This window comes from Macaca fascicularis, chromosome 5 (assembly GCF_037993035.2).
Source record: "Macaca fascicularis isolate 582-1 chromosome 5, T2T-MFA8v1.1".
NCBI classification, from domain to species: domain Eukaryota; kingdom Metazoa; phylum Chordata; class Mammalia; order Primates; family Cercopithecidae; genus Macaca; species Macaca fascicularis.
The window spans coordinates 174,559,508-174,582,762 of record NC_088379.1 but is presented as its reverse complement, the minus strand read 5'-3'; the positions used below and the strand labels follow the sequence as shown (position 1 = coordinate 174,582,762).

General features: G+C 42.2%; 1 long non-coding RNA gene across 1 annotated transcript in view; it reads right to left on the bottom strand.

The window, feature by feature from the left end:
- The window catches only part of LOC135971040 (uncharacterized), a 60,162-nt gene extending 36,907 nt beyond the window's left edge, over positions 1-23,255 (bottom strand). The window contains exons 1-3 of the long non-coding RNA XR_010587073.2: positions 23,213-23,255; positions 22,493-22,545; positions 11,974-12,073 (exon numbers count right to left, since the gene is read on the bottom strand). This is a non-coding gene — a long non-coding RNA (uncharacterized lncRNA). The remainder of the gene's footprint in view (positions 1-11,973; positions 12,074-22,492; positions 22,546-23,212) is intronic.

The window sequence follows — 23,255 nt, the reverse complement described above, 5'->3', positions numbered from 1 at the left end:
AATAGTGCAGGGGGTGTACACCCTTCCTGTGATGTTGCTCCTAATATGCAGGGGGAAATAGGATGATATTCCTCTCAATAGCTCAACACCCCCCGTGGTATTGTTTCTAATACCGAATTGGGGGAGAAGGTAACATTACTCTCAATATCGCAGAAGGTGTACACACACCCCACGATATTGGTCCTACTATCCAGGTCAGGAGGAAATAGTATTACTTCCAACATCCCAAAGGCTGTACACCACCCCTGTGGTATTGTTCCTAATATCCAGGGAGGAAGAGGATGATATTATTCACAATATCTCAGGGGGTGTATACCCTTTTTGTGATATTGCTTCTAATACCCAGGGCGGGAAACGACAATATTACTTCCAATATCGCAGGGGCTGTACACTCCCCCACACCGTGATATTGTTTTGAATATCTAGGGTGAGGAGAGGATGATATTACTCCCAATATGTCAGGGGATGTACACCCCCCTGTGATATTGTTTTTAGTGTCCAGTAAGGAAGACGATGATATTATTCCCAATATGGCAGCGAGTGTACACCCCCCACCGTGATATTGTTCCTAATATCAACGGAGGAGAGGATGATATTACTCCTTATACCGCAGGAAGTGTACACCCCACTTGTGATATAGTTAATAATTTCCAGAGTGAAAGACGATGATGTTACTCTAAGTATCGCAGGGGGTGTAAAACTGCCCTGTGATATTGCTCCTAATTTTTAGTGGAAGAGAGGATTATGTTAATCCCAATATCGAAGAGAGTGTACACCCCCCTCCCCGGTGATATTGTTCCTAATACCCAGGAAAGGCGAGGATGATATTACTCCCAATATCGCAGGGGGTGTCCACCTCCTTTGTAGATATTGTTGCTAATACCCAGGAGATGAGAGTGTGATATTATTCCCAATACCGCAGGGGGTGTACGCCCCCTTTGTAATATTCTCCCTAATGTCCGGGAGGGGAGAGGATTATATTACTCCTGATACCATAGGAGTATGGTAAAAAAATCACCCTCTGTGATTTTTTTTCTAATATCCAGATTGGGTGAGGATGATATTACTCCCAATATCGCAGGGGGTGTACACTTTGCCTGCGACATTGTTCCTAATATCCACTTGGGAAGATCATGATATTACTCCTAATATCGCGGAGGGCGTACAAACCTCCCTATAATATTTTTCCTAATATTCAGGGGAGGGAGAAAATGATATTACTCCCAAAACCGCAGCAAGCGTACATCCCCCCTGTGATATTGTTCCTGTTATTCAAGAGGCTAGAGGATGATACTACTCACAATATCACAGGGTGTGTACAATCCCAGGTAATATTTTTTCTAATATCCAGGGGGTAGAGGAAGATATTACTCCCAGTATCGCAGTTGGTGTACACATCCCCTGTAATATTGTTTCTAATATCCAGTGGAAAAGAGGATATTACTCTTAATATCACAAGGGGTGTACACCTCTTCTGTGATATTGTTTCTAATATCCACGGAAAAAGAGGACAATATTACTCTGAATATCACAGGGGGTGTACACCCCCCATGATACTGTTCCTAATATCAAGAGGGGAGAAAATGATATGAGTCTCAATTGCACAGCAGGTATACTTTCCCCTGTGATATTGTTCCTAATAAACAGCAGGAGAGAGGATGATATTATTCCCAGTATCTCAGGGGGTGTACACCTTCTCTGAGATTCCTAAAATCCAGGGGATAGAGAATATTACTCCCAATATCGCAGCAGGTGTACACCACTCCTGTTATATTTTTCCAAATATCGAGGAGGAGAGAGGATGATATTACTCAAAATATTGCAGGGGGTGTACACCTTCCCTGTGATATTGTGCCTAATATCCAGATTGGGAGAGGGTGATATTACACCCAATATCGCAGAAGGTGTACACCTTGCCTGAGATGTTGTTCCTAATATCCCCTGGGGGAGATCGTGATATTACTCCCAATATTGCAGACGCTGTAAAAACCCCTATGATATTTTTCCTAATATCCAGGTAGAGATAAAATAATATTACTCCCAATAACGTAGGGAGTGTTCACCATCCCCCGGGTATTGTTTCTACTATCCATGGGGAAAGAGAATGATATTACTTGCAATTTCTTAGGGGGTGTACAACTCCCAGTGATATTGTACCTAGTATCCAGGGGGTAGAGGATAATATTAATTTCAATATCGCAGTTGGTTTACACACTCCCTGTAGTATTGTTTCTGACATCCAGTGGGGGAGAGGATGATATTACTCTTAATATCACAGTGGATGTACACCCTCCCTGTAAAATTCTCCTTAATATCCAGCAGGAGAGAGGACGATTGTACTCCCGGTATCGCAGGGAGTGTACACCCCCCCGGGATATTGTTTTTAATATCCAAATGGGAGAGGATTATATTACTCCCAATATCAAAGAGAGTGTACACATCCCCCTTTGATATTCTTTCTAATATCCAGGAAAAGAGAGGATGATATTACTTTCAATATCACAGGGGTTGTACACATCCCTGTGATCTTCTTTTTAATATGCAGGGGCGAGGGAGAGGATGATATACTCCCAATATCGCAGGGAGTGTACAATCCCCTGTGATATTGTTCCTAATATCCAGGAAGGAGAGGATGATACTACTTTCAAAATCGCAGGAGGATTACATCCCCTCTGATATCTTGATATCGTTCCCAATATCAAGAAGGGGAAAGGATTATATAATTACCAATATCAGAGGAGGTGTACACCTTTGTTGGGTATACACCTCTTTGTGATCTTGTTTTTAATATCCAGTGGGGGAAAGGATGATAGTATTCCAAATACCACAGAAAGTATAAACTACCCTTGTGATATTGTTCCTACTATCCAAGTTGAGAGCTGATTATATTACTCACAATATTGCAGGGGGTTTACACCTATTGTTCCTAATATCCATGGGGAAAGAGGATCATATTACTCCCAATATCGCAGGGAGTGTACACCCCCCTGTGATATGGTTCCTAATATCAAGGGGAAAAGAAAATGATATTACTCTCAATTGCACAGTGGGTATAGCCCCCTGTAATATTGTTCCTAACATAGAGCGGGGGAGAGGATGATACTGAATCCAGTGTCACAGGGGATGTACACCCCTCCCGTGATATTGTTTTTAATATTCAGGGAGAGAGGATTATATTACTCACAATATCTCAAGGTATGTACACTCCCCCTGTGATATTGTTCCTAATATCAAAGATGGGAGAGGATTATATTAATCCCAATATCAGAGGGGATGTACACCTCTTTGTGATATTGTTCCTAATGTCAATGAGGGGAGACGATGACAGTACTTCTTATATCCCAGGGAGTGTTCACCTCTCTGTGATATGGTTCCTAATATCCAAGTTGAGAGAGGATGATATTACTCCCAAAATCGCAGGAAGTGTACACCCCTTTTGTGATATTCTTCCTAATATCTGCCCTAATATCCGCAGGGAAAGAGAATATCACTCCCAATATCACAGGGGTTGTACACCCCCTCTGTGATATTGTTTCTAATATCAAGGGGAGAATATGGGAGTATTCTCCCCTTGTAATTGGAGTAATATGTGATATTACTCCAATATGGGAGTAGTATCACAACCCCTGTTATATTCTTCCAAATATCGAGGAGAGAGGATGGTATTACTCAAAATACTGTAGGGAGAGTACACCTTCCCTGTGATATTGCTCCTAATATCCAGTTTGAGAGAGGGTGATATTGTGTCCGGAATTGGTGGGTTCTTAGTCTCACTGACTTCAAGAGTGAAGCCGCGGACCCTCGCGGTGAGTGTTACAGTTCTTAAAGATGGGGTGTTTGGAGTTTGTTCCTTCAGAGGTTCAGATGTGTCTGGAGCTACTTCCTTCTGTTGACTTGGTGGCATCGTTGTCCGGAGTGAAGCTGCAGACCTCTGTGGTGAGTATTATAGCTCTCAAAGGCAAAGTGGACTCAAAGAGTGAGCAGCAGCAAGATTTACTGCAAAGAGCAAAAGAACAAACTTTCCACACCCTGGAAAGGAACCTCAGCTCGTTGCCGCTGGCTGGCTGGGGCAGCCTGCTTTTATTCCCTTATCTGGCCCCACCCACATCCTGCTGATTGGTCCATTTTACAGAGAGCTTTGACAGAGTGCTGATTGGTACCTTTACAATCCTTGAGCTAGATACAGAGTCACAAAGTGCTAGTTTGCTAGATACAGAGTTAGCTAGAGTACCAATTGGTGCGTTTACAAACCTTGAGCTAGACACAGAGTGCTGATTGGTGCATTTACAATCCTTGAGCTAGACAGAGTCACAGAGTGCTAGTCCTCCAAGTCTCCACTAGGTTAGCTAGATAGAGAGTACCAACTGGTGTATTCACAAACCCTGAGCTAGACACAGAGTGCTGATTGGTGTATTTACAAACCCTGAGCTAGACACAGAGTGCTGATTGGTGCACATACGATCCTCTGGCTAGACATAAAAGTTCTCCAAGTCCCCATCCAGTTCAGGGGCCCAGCTGGCTTCACCCAGTGAATCCTGCACCAGGGCTGCAGGCAGAGCTGCCCACCAATCCCAAGCTGTGCTTGTACTCTTCAGCCCTTGGGGGGTGAAGACTTGGCGGCTGCAGGTCCCAAGCCCTGCCCTGCAGGAAGGCAGCTAGGGCCTGGCGAGACTTTCAGTGCGGCCTGGATGGGCCGGCACTCCTGGGGGACCCGGCACAACCTCCGCAGCTGCTGGCTGGGGTGCTAAGCCCCTCACTGCCCTGGGGTAGCAGTGCCAGCCGGCCGGCCACTCCGTGTGCAGGCCCGCCAAGCCCGTGCCCGCCGGAACTCACACCGGTCCGCCGGTGCAGCGGGCAGCCCCGGTTCCCGCCCGCGCCTCTCCCTCCACACCTCCCAGCAAGCAGAGGGAGGGGGCTCTGGCCTCAGCCAGCCCAGAGAGGGGCTCCCACGGTGCCGCGGCAGGCTGAAGGGCACCTCAAGCGCTGCCAGAGTGGACACTGAGGCCGAGGAAGCGCTGAGAGTGAGGGCTGCTAGCACTTTGTCACCTATCAGTATTAAGCCCAGTATCACAGGAGGCTACATCTCCTTTGTGATATTGCTCGTAATATCCGGGTGGGGAGAGGATGTTGTTACTCCCCAAATCGCAAGGTGTATATACCCCCCTGAGATATTGTTTCTAATATCTAAAGGGAAACAGGATGATATTGCTTCCAATAACACAGAGAGTGAACACTGTGCATGTGATATTGTTCCTAATATGCAGTGGGAAATAGGATATTACTCCCAATAGCTAAGGGGGTGTACAGCCCCCGTAATATTGTTTCTAATATCACGAAAAGCAGAGAAGATAATACTACTCCCAATCTCTCAGCAGGTGTACACACCCCCTGTAATATTGTTTTTAATATCCAGAGCGGGAGAGGATGGTATTACTGCCAATATTGAAAACGCTGTACACCCCTTCTGTGACATTGTTCCTAATATTCAGGGGGAGGATGATATTACTCCCAATATCACAGGGAGTGTATACCCTCTTTGTGATATTGTTCCTAATAACCAGGGGGGAGATGACAATGTCACTCCCAATATCACAGGGGATGCACACCTCCACTGTGACATGGTTCCCAATATCCAGGGAGGGAAAGGACGATATTACTCCCACTGTCTCAGGGGATGTACACCCGCCTGTCATATTGTTCCTAGTATCCAGTGAGGAAAATGAGGATATTATTTTCAATATCACAGTGAGTATACACCCCCCTGTGATATTGTTCCTAATATCAAGGGAGGAGAGGATTATATTACTCCCTATAATGCAGGGGGTGCACACCGCACTTGTGATGTTGTTAATAATTTCGGGGCTGGAAGACGATATTACTGTACATATCACGGGGGGTGTAAACCGCCCTGTGATGTTGCTCCTAATATCCAGGGGAAGAGAGGATGATTTTAATCCCAATATCGAAGGGAGTGTACACCCCCCCGTGATATTTTTCCTGATACAAAGGGAAGGGGAGGATGATATTACTCCCAATATCGCAGAAGGTTTCCACCCCCTTTGTAGATATTGTTCCTAATACTCAGGAGATGAGAGTGTAATATTATTCCTAATATCACAGGAAGTGTACACCCCATTTGTGATATTCTTCCTAATATCCAGGAGGCGGGAGGATGATATTACTCCTAACATTGTAGACGATGTAAAACCCACTGTGATATTGTTCCTAAAATCCAGGTTTGGAGAGGACAGTATTATGCCCAATATTGCAGGGTGTGTATACCTTGCCTGTGATATTGTTCCTAATATCCACTGGGGGAGATCATGATATTACTCACTTTATTGCAGAGGATGTAAAATCTCCCCATGAAATTGTTCCTAATATCCAGATGAGGAGAAAATAAGATTACTCCCAATAGCTCAGGGAATGTACAATCCCTGTGATATTGTTCCTACTATCCATAGGGAAAGATAGTGATATTACTCTCAATATTGAAAGGTGTGTACAACCCTCGGTGATATTGTTCCTAATATCCAGGGGGTAGAGGGTGATATTACTCCCAATATCACAGTTTATGTACACACCCCCTGTAATATTGTTTCTAATATCCAGTGGGGGAGAAGATGATATTACTCTTAATATCACAGGGGGTGTACACCCTCCCTGTGATATTGTTCCTAATATCCAGAGAAGAGGATGATATTACTCTCAATATCACAGGGAGTGTACATCCACCCACCCCCCGTGATATTGCTTCTAATATTCAGGGAGGGAGAGGATGATATTATCCACAATATCGCAAGGGGTGTACACACCCCCTGTGATATCGTTCCTAACAAACAGGGGGAGAGGATGATATTACTTTAATAATCACAGGGTGTGAACATCACCCCTGTGATATCATTTCAAATATCAAGGCGGGGAGAGGATTATATTACTTTCAATATCAGAGGAAGTGTACACCTTCTTTTGGTGTGCACTCCCCTGTGATATGGTTCCTAATATTTGAGTTGAGAGAGGCTATTACTCCCAATATCACAGGAAATGTTTACCCCTCCTATGATATTGTTCCTAATACCCAGGGGGAAAGAGGATAATATTACTCCCAATATCATGGGGGTAAGAAAATATTACTCTCAATTGCACAGCCAGTATGCCCCCCCTTTGTGATATCATTCCTAATATCCAGTGGGGTAGAGGATGATATAAATCCCAATATTGCAGGGGCTGTACACCTTCCCTGTGATATTGTTCCTAATATCCAGAAGACAGAGAATGATATTACTCCCAGTATCACAGTGGGTGTACACAACCCCTCTGATATTCCAAATATCGAGGAGGAGAGAGGATGATATTACTCAAAATATTACAGGGGGTGTACACCTTCCTCGTGATATTGTTCCTAATATCCAGGTTGGGAGAGGGTGATATTACGCCCAATATCACAGAGGGGGCACATCTCTTTTGTGATATTGCTGTTAATACCCAGGGGGAGAGGATGTTTTTACTACCAATATCGCAGGTGTTGTACAACCCCCTGAGAAATTGTTTCTAATATCTAGAGGGAAAGAGGATGATACTGCTTCCAGTAGCACAAGGAGTGTACACCATTCCTGTGATATTGTTCCTAATATGCAGGGGTAAATAGGACAATATTATTCCCAGTAGCTAAGGAAGTTTACACCCTTCCTGTGATATTGTTTCTAGAATCCAGGTGAGAAGAAAACAAAATTACTCCCAATATTGCAGGAGGGGTGCACACACCCCCATGATATTGTTTTTAATATTCAGGGCAGCAGAGGATATTGCTTCCAATATCGCAAATGCTGTACACCATCTGCTGTGATATTATTCCTTATATCCAGGGTGGGAGACAACAATGTTACTCCCAATATCGCAGGGGGTACACACACCCCCTGTGATATGGTTCCCAATATCCGGGAGGGAGAGGGTGATATTATTCCCAATATCTCAAGGGAAGTACATCCCTCTGTGATATTGTTCTTAGTATCCAGTAAGAAAGATGACAACATTATTCCCAATATAGCAGTAAGTGTACACCCATCCCCTGTGATATTGTTCCTAAAGGAGGGAGAGGATGATATTACTCCCTATATCGCAGAGGGTGCACACCCCACTTGTGATATTGTTAATAATTTCGAAGGTGGAAGACAATGATATTACTGTAAATATCACAGAGGGTGTAAACTACCCTGTGATGTTGCTCCTAATATCCTAGGAAAGAAAGAATGATATTAATCCCAATATCGAAGGAAGTGTACCCTGCCCCTGTGATATTGTTTCTAATACAAAGGGAAAAAGAGAATGATGTTACTCAAAATATAGCAGAGGGCTTCCACCCCTTTTGTAGATATTGTTCCTAAAAACCCAAGAGACAAGAGTGTGATATTATTCCCAATATTGCAGGCGGTGTACAACACCTTTGTGATATTCTTCCTAATATCCGGAGGGTGGCAGGATGATATTACTCCCAATATCGCAGTTGGTGTAAACAACCCCTGTGATATTGTTCCAAATATTGAGGAGGATAGAGCATAGTATTACTCAAAATATTGCAGAGGGTGTACACACCCTTTTGTGATATTGTTTCTAATACCCAAGTGGGAGAGGATGGTAATATTCTGAATATTGCAGAGAGGTACACCTCCCATAAGATATTGTTCTGAATATCTAGGGTGAGAGAGGATGATATTACTCCCAATATTGCAAAAAGTGTAAGCCACCACTGTGATATTGTTCCTAACAACACGGATAAAAGAAGGTGATATTGCTTTCAATATCGCAGGGGGTGTACATTCCCCCTGAGATATTGTTTCTAATATCAAAGGGAGAAAAAGATGATATTACTCCCAATATCGTAGTGGGGTGTACACCCTTCCTGTGATAGTGTTTCTAATATCCAGTGGGGAAGAAGACGATATTACTCCCCAAATCCCACGGGGTGTACACCTCACTGTGATATTGTCCTTAATATTCAAAGGCAGAGGGGATGATTTTACTGCCAATATAGCAGGTGTCGACCACCCATTGGTATTCATCTGAATATCTAGGGGATGAGAGGATGGTAATATTACTCCCAATATCGCAGAAATTGTACACCCCCACTGTGATATTGTTCCAAATAATCAAAGGGAAAGAGGATGATATTGTTCCCAACATCGCAAAAGCTGAACACTCCTTTTGGAATACTGTTTCTAATATCCAGGGGGAAACAGGATAATATTACCCTCAATATTGCAGAAAGGTGTCCACCCCCCACCATATGGGGAGTAATATCACCCTCTTCCCCCCCCTGGATATTACCAGCCATATTAAGAAAGGAGACCACTACTACTCCTGCTGCCCTCCTCCCCCCAACTTGCCTAGTTCACAAGACAGGAGGAAAGAGAGAAAGCAAAAAGTTAGAAAGAAACAAAAGTAATATAAATAGTCAGACAACCTTGGCACCACCACCTGGTCCTAGGAGTTAAGAAAAGTAATAATAATAACATCAACCCCTGACCTAAACTACTTGTGTTATCTGTAAATTCCAGGCACTGTACGAAAAAAAGCATTGTAAAACTTTTTGTTCTGTTAGCTGATGCATGTAGCCCCCAGCCACATTTCCCACGCTTGCTCGATTTATCACGACCCTTTCACGTGGACCCCTTAAAGCTGTAAGCCTTTAAAAAGGCCAAGAATTTCTTTTTCAGAGAGCTCGGCTCTTAAGATGCAAATCTGCCGAGGCTCCTGGCCGAATAAACCACTTCCTTCTTTAATCCAGTGTCTGAGGAGCTTTGTCTGTGGCTTGTCCTGCTACAATATGACAGGGGGGTGTCCATCCCCCACCCTATGGGGAGCAATATCAACCCCCTCCACCCCCTGGATATTATAAGCCATATGACAGGGGAGTGTCCACCTCCCTCCTTATGGGGAGTAATATCACCCCCTCCCCCCAGATATTACAAGCCAAATAACAGGGGTGTGTCCACCCCCTGCCATATGGGGAGTAATATCACCAACCTCTCCCCCCTCCCTGTATTGCAGGGGATATACACCCCTCTGTGATGTTCTTTGTAATATCGAGGGGTGGAGAGTATGATATTATCCCCAATATCGCAGGAAGTGTACACCCTCCTTGTGATATTGTTCGTAATATCTGGAGGGGGAGACAATGATATTACTTCCAATATCGCAGGGGCTGTACACTCACCCGTGATATTGTTGCTAATATCCAAGGGGGGAGAGGATGATGTTATTCCCAATATCTCAGGAGAGGATGGGAGAAAGCGAAGACCCCTGATCATGACCGCAGGAACGCAGCCAGGCGCTTAGAAACGGGCGGTGTCCCCTCCCCTGCGACCCAGACGTGGATCCAGGAGCCCTGCAAGCTGGGCCCCGCCGCCACCGGCGTTTTCAACAGCTACATGGCGGACCCCTCCTCCGTTCTCCATACAGGGGCGCCCAGCTCGCCTACCCACCCTAGGGGGCACGTGGGAACCGCGGAGTCCCGCTGCGTGCACTTCGGAGTCCTTTCTAGGCGGCTCAGAGGCCTCATCTGGATCGCAGTCCCTCCAAGAGCCACCCCCGTCCAGAGCAGGATAGGATAGGGGCTCCCCAAGGGAGGACCACAGGAAGATGGAACGGGATTTCTTCATCTGCCCTTCATCGCCTAAGTGGGCCTAGATTCTAACTGGCTGTCCCTTCCGTGTCATCGCCGCGGTCCCCATGTGCACCCCATTTGTCCTCCCCCCTTCCTGTCCTGTGTTGCCTCCCCCCACTCCACCTCCCTTCGTGACCGCTGGCTGGGTTGACCCTGCCGGGCCTGCACTCTCGACCTTCAGGCCAGTCTGTTCTCCTCTCCCTGTGTGCACCCCAACACCTCCCAGCTCGGCCTGGAGCATCTATTAGGTTGGTGCAAAAGGAATTACGATTTTGTGATTTTTTTTTTAATGGCAAAAACCGCAATAACTTTTATACCACCCATAAATAGACAGGGGGAACCTGCAAGAAAAGCCTTAGAGAAGGGGCCGAGATCCAACCGCCTAGTCCACCAAGAGTATGGGTTTGCCAGAGGCATATGATATATTGAAGCAGGAAAGGAAGAAAAAAGATTTAAGGAGGCAAATTGTTCGTGATAAGGGGTTTCCTGATAAACTCAGAAACAGCCCAAGTTATGGAGCACTTAAACTGACATTATCTCATTAATCCTCACAACTGTCCTGTGCAGGTAGTGTTTTGTTTGTTTTTTACCATCTTACATGCCAGAGCTGCAGTTGGTATGTAACAAAGGCAGCATTTGAACCCTGGCCTGCTCATGCCAGAGCGGGGACATCTAACTGCACCCGCCACAAAGGACAATGGAGGAAGACACTGTCATTTGTAATATGAGCAAGTGGGGAAAAGACAAAACAAAGGCTTGTATTATGCCCAAGCTGTACATTTATAAACATGAATGAAATAAACATAAAAGAGGCTGTTTTTTTGGTTTTGTTTTTGTTTTTTGAGACAGAGTCTTTGTCACCCAGCAGGCTGGACTGCAGTGGCACAATCTCGACTCACTGCAAGCTCCGCCTCCCGAGTTCTAGATGATTCTCCTGCCTTGGCCTCGGAGTAGCTGGGATTACAGGCTGCACCACCACGCCTGGCTAATTTTGTTATTTTTAGTAGAGATGGGGTTTCACCACCTTGGCCAGGCTAATCTTTAACTCTTGACCTCAGGTGATCCACCATCTCAGCCTCCAAAAGTGTTGGGATTACAGGCGTGGGCCACCACGCCTGGCCATGGCTAACCATTTTCTAAAAACAAAGAGAGTAAATGGGAAGTGTCCACAAAATAAAGTTTTAAATTTATGTAGTTTCTTGTTGATTTGTAAAGGGCATGCTTTGTTTGAAATCATTCTTACACTGTTAGATTAAAACACCAGTTCCTTCACACACTTGTATTTTGAAGGGAGTATAAAATGTGATTACCTCACACCTGTGATCCCAGCACTTTGGGAGGCCGAGGCAGATGGATCACCTGAAGTGAGGAGTTCGAGACCAGCCTGGTCAACATGGTGAAGCTCCATCTCTGCAAAAAATACAAAAATTAGCTGGATGTGATAGTGGGTGCCTGTAGTCCCAGCTACTCAGGAGGCTGAGGCAGAAGAATCACCTGAACTTGGGAGGCAGAGGTTGCACTGAGCCAAGAACGCATCACTGCACTCCACCCTGAGCGATAGAGCAAGACTCTGTCTCCAAAAAAAAAAAAAAAAAAAAAAGTTGTGATTCCATATAATACAAATGTTGGAAAAAAGAAAGATGTTAGTTTGCTGACTCTGGCAGGGAGTTACCTGTCGGAAGGTAGTTCCCACCACAGCCCAGGATTCCAATGTTTTCTCTGGTTACATGTCAAGGTCTCCAAATCCAGGGTATCCCTCCTCAAACCATGCTAGTCCTACACTGCTAAATGTTTACTGAATGAATGGATGGATGAAGGCAACATTTTTAGATGTGGGAATCCCACAGTGCTTGATTCTCTAGATGAATCTCTGGAGGCCTCTTTTGAACTTGGTTCTTAAACCTCCTCGGTTGCCCACATACTACGTCCTAGAGTGAGGCATTTCTCCAGAGCTCACTTATTACTTTGAAAGTGCCATACTCCCACATGTAGGCCCATATGCTAGCTCTTTTGCCTAAACTCTCCCTGCTCCTCTCCCTGCATTCCCCACCTGTCATCTACCTCTATCCACCCTTTTGCTCAGGCCAAAAACCTAGGAATTTTCCCATTACCACTTTGCTCCACTGCTATAACCAGAGGTGATAGTGACTCATACCAAGGATACATGCCCACCAGCAAGTTCTGGTTGCCAGAAAAAAAATAAGAGTCCATTTGGTCACCATGTAATAGAAATGCAAATCTAGCGATGGCAGCAGGGCTATCTTGACAGAAGATATAAATTTGGGAGCTTTCACCTGTGATCTGCCATTGTCAAAACTGTCCAACCCTGTTTCTGAGCAGGGGTTTAACTAGCTCCCTAAAAAAAAGCTCAGGATATTCTCTCCTCGTATCCCAGAGAGCTCTGGGAGCATTTGAGATCAGTTGCAAACTCATGACAATGAGTCATCACCGATGTACTAGGGAATAAAGAGCTATCAAACTTCTCTGGGTTTTCAGATCTGTGTAATACCAACATCACTTTGGGGTATGTTTTTGTTTTTGTTTTCTTTGTGTGTGTGTGTGTGTGTGTGCGCGCACGTGTTTTTGGGACAGAGTCTCACTCTGTCACCCAGGCTGGAGTGCAGTGGTCTCACCTCACTGCAACCTCTGCCTCCCGGGCTCAAGCAATTCTTGTGCCTCAGCCTCCCAGGTAGCTGGAATTAAAGGCACGCACCACCATGCCCAGCTAATTTTTGTATTTTTAGGAGAGACAGGGTTTCACTATGTTGGCCAGGTTGGTCTCAAACTCCTGGCCTCAAGCAACCTACCTGCCTCAGCCTCCTAAAGTGTTGGGATTACAGGCGAGCCACTGCACCCGGCCTGGGGTGTTTCTTAAAATATTCCTCTGTAAAATGGAGCTAGCTGCTTTGCAGAATTGTGAGAATAACGTTTATATATGTACAAACATACATGTGTGTGTAGGTAGGTGGGAATACAGAAGATAAAGGCGCCCTCTACTGTAACATTTCTCTTCTCTCCCCCTTCAAGGCCAAAATGACTTAGAACACAAACTCAAATATCAGGCCAATTAAATATCTGCTTGAAGGTTTGCCCTGAAGGACTATTTTGATTTTGCATTCTTTAAAGTGTGTTTCACGTATTTAAAAAATATGGCTGGGCATGGCGACTCATGCCTGTAATGCCGACACTTTGAGAGGCCGAGGTAGGCAGATCACCTGAGGTGAGGAGTTCGAGACCAGCCTGGCCAACACAGTGAAACCCTGTCTCTACTAAAAATACAAAAATTAGCCAGGAGTGGTGGCAGGTGCCTGTAATCCCCACCACTTGGGAGGCTGATGCAGGAGAATCGCTTGAACCCAGGAGGCAGAGGTTGCAGTGAGCCAAGATCGCGCCACTGTACTCCAGCCTGGGTGACAGAGCGAGACTCTGTCTCAAAAAAAAAAAAGAAGAAGAAGAAAAGTTATTTCTAGTTCTACTGAAACCTCCAACTATTTACTTCTGGTATCCCAGAGAGCTCTGGGAGCATTTCAGACCAGTTGCAAACTAATGACAATGAGTCATTAGTGATGTACTAGGGGATGAAGAGCTGTCAAACTTCTCTGGGTTTTGAGACCTGTGTAATACCAACATCACTTTGGGGTACGCTTTTGTTTCCTTTTTGTTTTTTCTTTTGTGTGTGTGTGTGGGTTTTTGTTTGTTTGTTTGTTTGAAGGCAGAGTCTCACTCTGTCACCCAGGCTGGAGTGCAGTGGTGTAATCTCGGCTCATTGCAACCTCAAACATACATGTGTGTAACCTCAATTTATGTTCATGACAGTGGGGATTTGTTTAATGTCTACATTATTTCTAATAAACTGCTGGAAGACTTCTTGGCTATCCTTTTAAGTGTCTGGCTTACTGTAATTTTTATGTATGTACCATTTACTGGAATGGAGTTTTTAGTTTTATTTGAGGGAGAATTTGGGATTATTCCTGTTTGAAAAAAGAGGCTTGCTGTTCACAGGAAAACTTTTTAAAGTGGATCTGTAATAGAATATTGTAGATGCACTTTGTAGCAGTTGGAAAAGGAAGTGCTGTGATTTGATTGAAATAAAACTAAATGTGTTGTCCTCTTCTAAAAACAAATAAAAAAGCAGCAGCTGTTCTGCAGCTGTCACCATGACAATGTGCCTTCCTTCTAAGAGTCCAGGGAATAAGCAGCCCTATGACAAGCATATATTTCCTCTGAAAGAAAATAATGCCGAAGATCAAAGGAACAGAGTTTACCTCTTTATTTTGCAGATAGCATCTGAAGCTATTGATAAAGCCATTTTCATCCATTTTGTGGTGTAGTTTACCAAAGAAAAAGATCTGAAATTTAGAAGTTATGTCAGCAGTGGGAAAACAGATGTACCTTAAAAAAGCAAAACCACCTATTTCCATGACTCTAATTTCCCAAATGTAAAATAGGAAAACAGTCTGTCATTTATCCAGTAATAATTTATCTGGCAGGCCTCTATTTATCTAAGACACAGCTCAAAAGCAGAAAGTAAGAACGGAAAAAAAATACTGTTCTAAACTTGCCTTATTTGATTATTGTTCCTTGTTAAAAACCAGATTTCTTCTATCTTGTCTGTCAAGGAGCTATTTTGGTCTGTTTGTGTTTGTATAACAGAATACCTGAGACCGGGTAATTTATAAAGAAAAGAGGTTAATTTGGTTCATGGTTCTGCAGGCTGGGAAGTTCAAGCACAGAGCCCTGGCATCTGGTGCTGCACTATAACATGGTGAAGAAGGTCAAAGGAAGAGCAAAATGTGTGAAGAGGCCAAACCCAAAGGCTACCTCTTGACTTTATAACAACCCACTTTGGTGGGAAAATTCCCATGAGAACTGATCCAGTCTTTAGAGAATGAGAACTCACTCACTACTGCAAGAACAGCACCAAGCCATTCATGAGGGATCTGCCCTCATAATCCAAACCATTCCAAGGCTGCACCTCCCAACACCATCATGCTGGGGTTCAAGTTTCAACATGAGTTTTTGTGGAAACAAATTCAAACCATAGCAGAAGCATTCAAGGATCTGCTCATACATTTACAGCAGAGCTGCAATAACCCACTTCTCACCTAATTTTCTACATTTCTCTCAATCTTGACTCACTGTCTCATGACGTTTTCTTATTTCTCTTGGCTCAAAGATTCCATGGACGACCCTGATAATGTCGTGGTTCGTTCCTGCCCATGGAATCCCCTTCCCATACACTGTTTTTATGTGTAATTGCTACCCTCTCTCTCACCCTCTTGTAGCAGGTAGAAAAGTGCATGAATAATTTTGAAATCTTATCTCCTTCCCAAAAAAAGTGCTCCTGATAAATCTGTTTGGAGCAGACTACCATTGATTCTAGGCAGGGTGGTATACAGTGGCTAAATGATTTTGGAATTTATAGAGACCAACAAAACGCCTTGCACGTAAGTGACCCCCAATGAATATTTGTTAAATGATGGCTGGGCGGATAGATGGATGGATCAAAATGTGCTGATTGGTGTTACGCAACTATTTTATTCTTAATTTTTAAGTAATATGTTAAATCATTAATATTCATTGCAATATATATATGGCTTCTACAGTTAAATTTAAAAGAGGAGAGCATGCTGCCTTCCTTATCTGATAATCTTATGTGGATTCCTATATTGAAAAGAACAAAGCTAGCTATTATTAATATGATCAATGAATACCAACGTTAATTTCTAGTGGGTTAATAGAGTAAAAGTTGATTTCTTGCTCATAAAGAAGTCCAGTCAATTCAGCTGTTGTGGATTGTCAGGTGGCCTTCCTCTGTGTGCCAGTAGAGGCTCAGGTTCCTTCTAACTTTGGCTCTCTTATCCCAAGAGCCTCAGAGCCCCCTTTATCTAGCTGGCAGAGGAGGGAGAGAAAGTGAAGTCACCCTGGCTTCTTAAGAAAACCTGGCCGGGAAGTGACACGCATCTCTCCTACTTACTTTCCATCAGCAACAGCTCATCACGTGGCCGCATCAGGCTGCAAGGTAGGCTGGGAAATAAAGTCCCTGGCCAGACAATTGCATCCTACCTACCACAAATTCATGCTAAGGAAAGCTGAGCACAAAATAGCCATCTCACTGTTTAACCTGAAAAGAAATACTACACGAAACAATTAGTAAAGATTGCGTTTCATGACAATGTTATTTTGAAAACAGCACTCTCCAGTACTGCTTCTAGCTGATAAAAACACATTTTCATTCCAATTTCTTTTCTTCTTTTCCAACATCTTTATTTTATAGTTTGAGAAACTGTTTCAGAACAATTGAGTGATTTCTCAAGATTTCTGAGCAGACAAATGCAAGGATGGGACTAGAACCTGGGTTTGCCAATCCTTTGTCCAGTGCATTTTTAAAAACCTGACCTTTAGGTGATAACTCTGAAGGGGTTGAAGACAAATAGAATGGAGATAAATCAGACAAGCCCTGACTTTTTTATCCTACCATGTGTGGGTCATACCCAAGTAGCAGTGCCCTTAACTCATGCCAAGGGGAAAAGAACACATACTTTTTTTATTTCATCTCTATTTGTTTATTTTAAAACGCTTTTATTTTACTATCCTTCCCCCTGCCTTATTGAGATATAATTGACAAATAAAAATTGTAGTTAAGGTGTACAACTTGATGTTTTAACGTACGTATATTTTTGTGAAATAATCACCATCACCAAGCTAATTAACATAGCATTACCTCACATAGTACCTTTGTGTGTGTGTGTGGTTCGAACATATAAGATCTGCCCTCCTAGCAAATTTTAAATATGCAATACAATATTCTTAACTCTAGTCACAATGTGGTACATTGTTTTGTTTCAATTTCAAACTGCCTTGTTTACAAAGCAATTTGGGAATATGGATTATGACACTAAGTTTATTCCTGTCTGTGGAGCCAGCAGTTCCTCTAAGAATTTAAACAAAGGTAATATTCCACAATATTTTTTAAAACTTTATGTACAAAGATGTTGACCATAAAGTTATACACAGCAATAAATAGTTATGACACATAGTAAAAACTTATGACTACGAGAACAGTTAATTACTTTATCAAACATTTGTCCAATGGCATATTTATGTAGCCATTAAAACATTGATGAAGCATTTTTACAATGTTTATTTGTTATAAATCTTACTTTTTAAGGCCTGTTACAAAATTTTATGTGCAGCATTATTTCATTTAACAAACTATAATAAGATACATGTAGAAACATACTGAATATACCAAATATTGTCTGAGGTTGCATCTAGATGGCATAATGTAATTAATTTTCTTTTTATTTTTAGATACTATTTAAATTTTCTAAAATTATTACTACTTTTTATAGAAACAGGGTCTTGCTATGTTGCCCAGGCTGGTCTTGAACTTCTGGACTTAAGTGATCCTCCCACCTCAGCCTCCCAAACTGCTGGGATTACAGGAATGACCCACTGCACCCAGCCCTAAAATTAATGTATAACTTTATATTCAGAAATTAAACCCATAACTTGTAGGGGGAGGAGAATGATCTTCTATAAGACAATTACTCAATGGTAATATCCTGTTGGATCCTTCTAGTAACTGCTCCCTACATACCCAGCTCCTGTTTCCTTGGCTATTTTCCACAATCTCGATCTCAGTTGCTGCTTTTGATGTTCCCTGGTAACATCACCTAGCAAACTCCTCATACTAACTGAGCTTGCTCTCTACCATATTGCCCTTTGTTGCGTCATTTCTTATTTCCTGGTGGTAACACTAGTCGTTCAGAATTTTTGTTCTGATCAACTATGTGACAGTCACAGAGTAAAATGATTAGATCAGTTCTTTTAAAGAGACTACTCTGGAGCAATGTGTCTGGAAGGTTGGAGTGTGATAAAGACTTACATAATTCTTACACCGCTTCTATGTGACTAGCAGGAATACTGACTGTACATTTATAGGACTCCTAGGTACACTATAAGCTCCTGGAACATAGCAACTATGTCATCTTGGTCTTTCCAGTGCCTAACATAGTTCTGACACATAATTGGGACTTAATAAATGTTTTGAATGAACAAATGACTGAATGGATGAAAGGATGGGCAAGTAACTATTTAATGATGGTGACTGCTATTCATCAAAGAGGTCGATAAGTCAATTAATATTTACTGAGCACCCATTATGTGCCAGTTTGTGCTCAGAGCTAGATTCTAAGAAACTGTGGTAGGAAAAGAAATGAACTGGCGAATCAGCTGGACTTTTCATCCACTGTAAATATGAAGACTGGGGAACCTCTGGGGCCTTTCAAAGATATGTTTGGATCATCCAGCTAGTGCTAAAGGTTACATGGTCCCAGGGTAACTGATCTGGATTAAGCATAATTGGGCAGACCAGTTTCATCACCATTTAGCGGTATAATTTGACAGAGTCAAAGTGACCAAAGGTAAGGCCAAGAGTGTGATGTCAAAGATTAATGCTACAGCTCATTTGCAGCCCATCAGTAATAATTGTATGGGATCAGCTCTGCCTGAAGCTTCTGCTGACTTTTAATACAGCAATGTAGACAACAAATATATCCTTCCCAAATCTGTTTCTTCTACAATACAATCACCCATATCTCCCTAATTAGGTCCCCCACTATCAATAGCCCCTAAAAGAAGTCCTATTTTACAGCATATTTGGGAATCAGAATCATAATGCTGTGGGGGCTCTGGGCCTTCTCAAAGCTGATTTATCCTCCAGGGGTGGCCAACAGCGTGAGTCACAGGGACTCAGCTCAATCCTGACTGCCAGAGTGAATGACTCCCATCATTTAGAACCTTAGAAATTCAATTGGCAAAGCCTGTAATTCCTTACACATGTGCTGCTCTCTGCGGTTATCCTGCCCTTAACACACGTTAATGCTGGGTGTCTGGCTACGCTCCAAGTCCCGTGACCCTAAGTGGCATCCTATCTCGTCTTTAATTTTCAGCAGCTCTCATAACAAATGCAGAAAGAAATGCTTAAGAAGCTAGCTATGACACCTATGGCCTTCAAAGTATACAAAGATTGAAAAGAAAAAAAACTCCTCTTAAAAATATTCTTTTTTTTTTTTTTTTTTTTTTTGTTAGACAGAGTCTTGCTCTGTTGCCCAGGCTGGAGTGCAGTGGTGCGATCTCAGCTCACTGCAACCTCTGCTTCTCAGGTTCAAGTGATTCTCCTGCCTCAGCCACCCAAGTAGCTGGGAATATAGGCGGAAGGCATCACACCCGGCTAATTGTTGTAGTTTTTATAGGCAGTGTTTCACCATGTTGGCCAGACTGGTCTTGAACTCCTGACCTCAGGTGTTCCGCCCACCTAGGCCTCCCAAAGTGTTAAGAGTACAGGCGTGAGCCACCGCGCCGAGTCTAAAAATATTCTCTTTGATCTAGAGCTTAAATTTAGATGAATGCTAGAATCAGACACTCTTAAAGAATACATAGGAATTCTTGCTTCCACTTTCTGTCTTTTATTAATCCATGTTTCACCAAGGACTACCGCCTACATAGCAAATCCAGTAACTTTTAGATCTAAAAGATATACATTTCATGGCTACTATTGTTGTGTGTTCTCTAAATCTGTATTGTGATTAGGATCCTTTTCTTTTTTAGCATTTTATATGGTTTGAGAACCTCGACCCATGCCACCCTTACATTTCACTTATTTTACTTGTCACTCTATAGTTCTGGTAGCCCACATCTGAATTCTCATTTATTAGTATACTACAGAATCACATTCTATGTATCTTGTTTGACATGGATTGCTATAAAAACACATATTTTAAGGTATCATATTATAATTATTAAGGGAAAATCAAAGGTTCTGGTAATCACCAATCAGTTCTGCTTTTATACAGATAATTTTTCCACATAAGCTCACTAGCATCATTCCCAATGAAGACATAGATTTAAAAGTATATGACGACAATTGTGTCACCCCAGATTTGACAAAAAAGGAAGAATAATGCAAACAAATATAATTTTCTCCCCAAGCAAAGTCAGCAATCTGATACAAAGCTATGGACATATTATGGCTTAATTCTAGGAAAACTGGCAATTTTTAAAATACTTTTATTTTATTTTTTCTAATAAAACTGATATCCTTCTAATTTTTTCTTTCTTTCTTTCAAGACATGGTCTCACTCTGTCACCCAGGCTGGAGTACAGTGGTGCAATCTTGGTTCACTGCAACCTTCGCCTCCTGGGCTCAGGTGATCCTCCCACCTATGCCTCCTGAGTAGCTGGGACCACAGGCATGTGCTACCATGCGCAGATAATTTCTGTATTTTTAGTAGAGACAGGGTGTTGCCATGTTGCCAAAGCTGGTCTCGAACTCCTAAGCTCAGGTAATCCACTTGCCTCAGCCTCCCGAAGTGTTGGGACTACAGGCATGAATCACTGCGCCCAGCCACCTTCTAATTTTTTATTTGTTTCACTGAGAAACTTAAAAAAAAAAAGTCTTTCAAAGATACAAATCTCAAAAGAGGATATTATTTATGTCAAACTCACTAGAGGAAAACAAAACATTGGGAGGCTAAAAATTCTGCAATTTCAAACCACTCCCAGTGAATTTTATTTGAAAATTTCCCAGCAACAATAAAGACATGAGAAAAGCTCCAGTTGGCCCTAGTGGATAAGAGAAGGTAAGTTATCTTCCCAAAGTAGTGACGAAGAGGTCCCCAATCAACTTAAAGAGGGCAGCAGAATAATTCAACATCGCATATCCTTATTTCCTCTTTTACTGGCCATTTTGAAAATGAGGGACCCACAGTTTTGTCCAATCTCTTGATTAAAGGGAGGTTCAGAGGATACAGTAAAACCCATGTATCCTGGCGGGACATGGTGGCTCATGCCTGTAATCTCAGCACTTTGGGAGGCTGAGGTGGGAGGATGGCTTCCAGCCCAGGAGTTTGAGGCCAGCCTGGGCAATATAGTGAGACCCTGTCTCTATTTTTTTTAAAGATGCATCCTTTAGATACAAATTTCCTAAGTTAATTAAACTAGGATTAAAAATGCAAGTGGATCTGTGAACTACAGACCTTATTCAATCTGGCTGATTGCTAGAGAGACAGTATTGCATAGCATTGAAAGTACTCTGAAAGGATAGACTATTCAGGTTAGAATCCCACCTCCAGAGCTTGCTCTGTGACTCTGGACAATTCACTGAACCTCTTTGAATGTTAGCTGCCTCATCTGTAAAATGGGAGTAGAAATAGAAATTACCTCACATGACTGGTATGTGGCTTAAATGAGTTAGTCTCAGCAAAGCACTTAGTACTGTTGTGGTTTATTCAAAAATGCTCAACATCACTAGTTATCAGAGAAATGCAAATTGAAACCACAATGAGATAGTACCTGACACCTATTACAATAGCAATAGACATCATTAAAGATAACAAGGGTTGGTGAGAAGGTAAGAAAAAGGGAACCCTTGTACACTGTTGGTGGGAGTGTAAATTAACACAGCCATTATGACAGTGTGGAGGTTCCTCAAAAAACTAAAAATAGAACTACTATATGATCCAGCAATTGCACTCCTGAGTATATACACAAAGGAATTGCAATCAACATGTTAAAGAGATATCTAGGCATCCATGTCCATTGCAGCATTATTCACAATAGCCAACATAAGTGTCCATCAACAGATGAATTGATAATGTGGTACATATACAATGGAATACTATTTAGCCTTAACAAAGGAAATTCTGTCATTTTTTACAACATAGATGAAACTAAAGAACATTATGCTAAGTGAAATAAGCCAGTCACAGAGACACAAATATTGCATAACCTCATTTATGTGTGGAATCAAAAAGTTGAACTTACAGAAGTAGAGAGTAGAATGGTGGTTACCGGAGGCTGGGGGTTGGAAGTGGGAACTGCAGAGATATTGATCAAAGGGTACAAAGTATTAGTTAGACTGAAGGAATAAGTTTTTGAGATATATTGCACCACATAGTGACCATAGTTAATAATAATGTATTACATATCTCAACATTGTTAGAAGAGTAGATTTGAAATGTTCTCACTCCAAAAATTAAGTATTTGATGTAATGAATATGTAAATTAGCTTGATATAATAATTCCACTGTGTGTGTGTATATATATATTAAAACACCACACTGTATTCTATAAATATACACAATTATCTGTCAATTTAAAATATTAAAAAAGAACAGTTCTATTGCATAGTAAGTATTAGATATAAAACATTTATTAATAATAACATTGTTTCAAAATGACAGACACTGATAACCTGAATATACCAAATTTGGTCAACTCTACCCATTCCTCCAAAATCACTGTGGAGTAAACATATGAACAGGAGAAAATATATTAAATGTCAAATGTTTGAATTAAAATAGAAATTTCGTTCACATTCTATAAAAAACCCATGGTTACAAATTATTATTCAGAGCAAAGTTTTAGTTCTGAACTTGAAATTGTGTATAATAAGTGCAGTTTTACAGGTTACAACTGCCAACCTGGTTTTATTCAACTGAAAAATAGCAATAATAAATCCTCCAGTTAACATACTTAACATACCTTGAAAACATCCACTTTCCTCCACTCCTTAAGAAGCCTCACT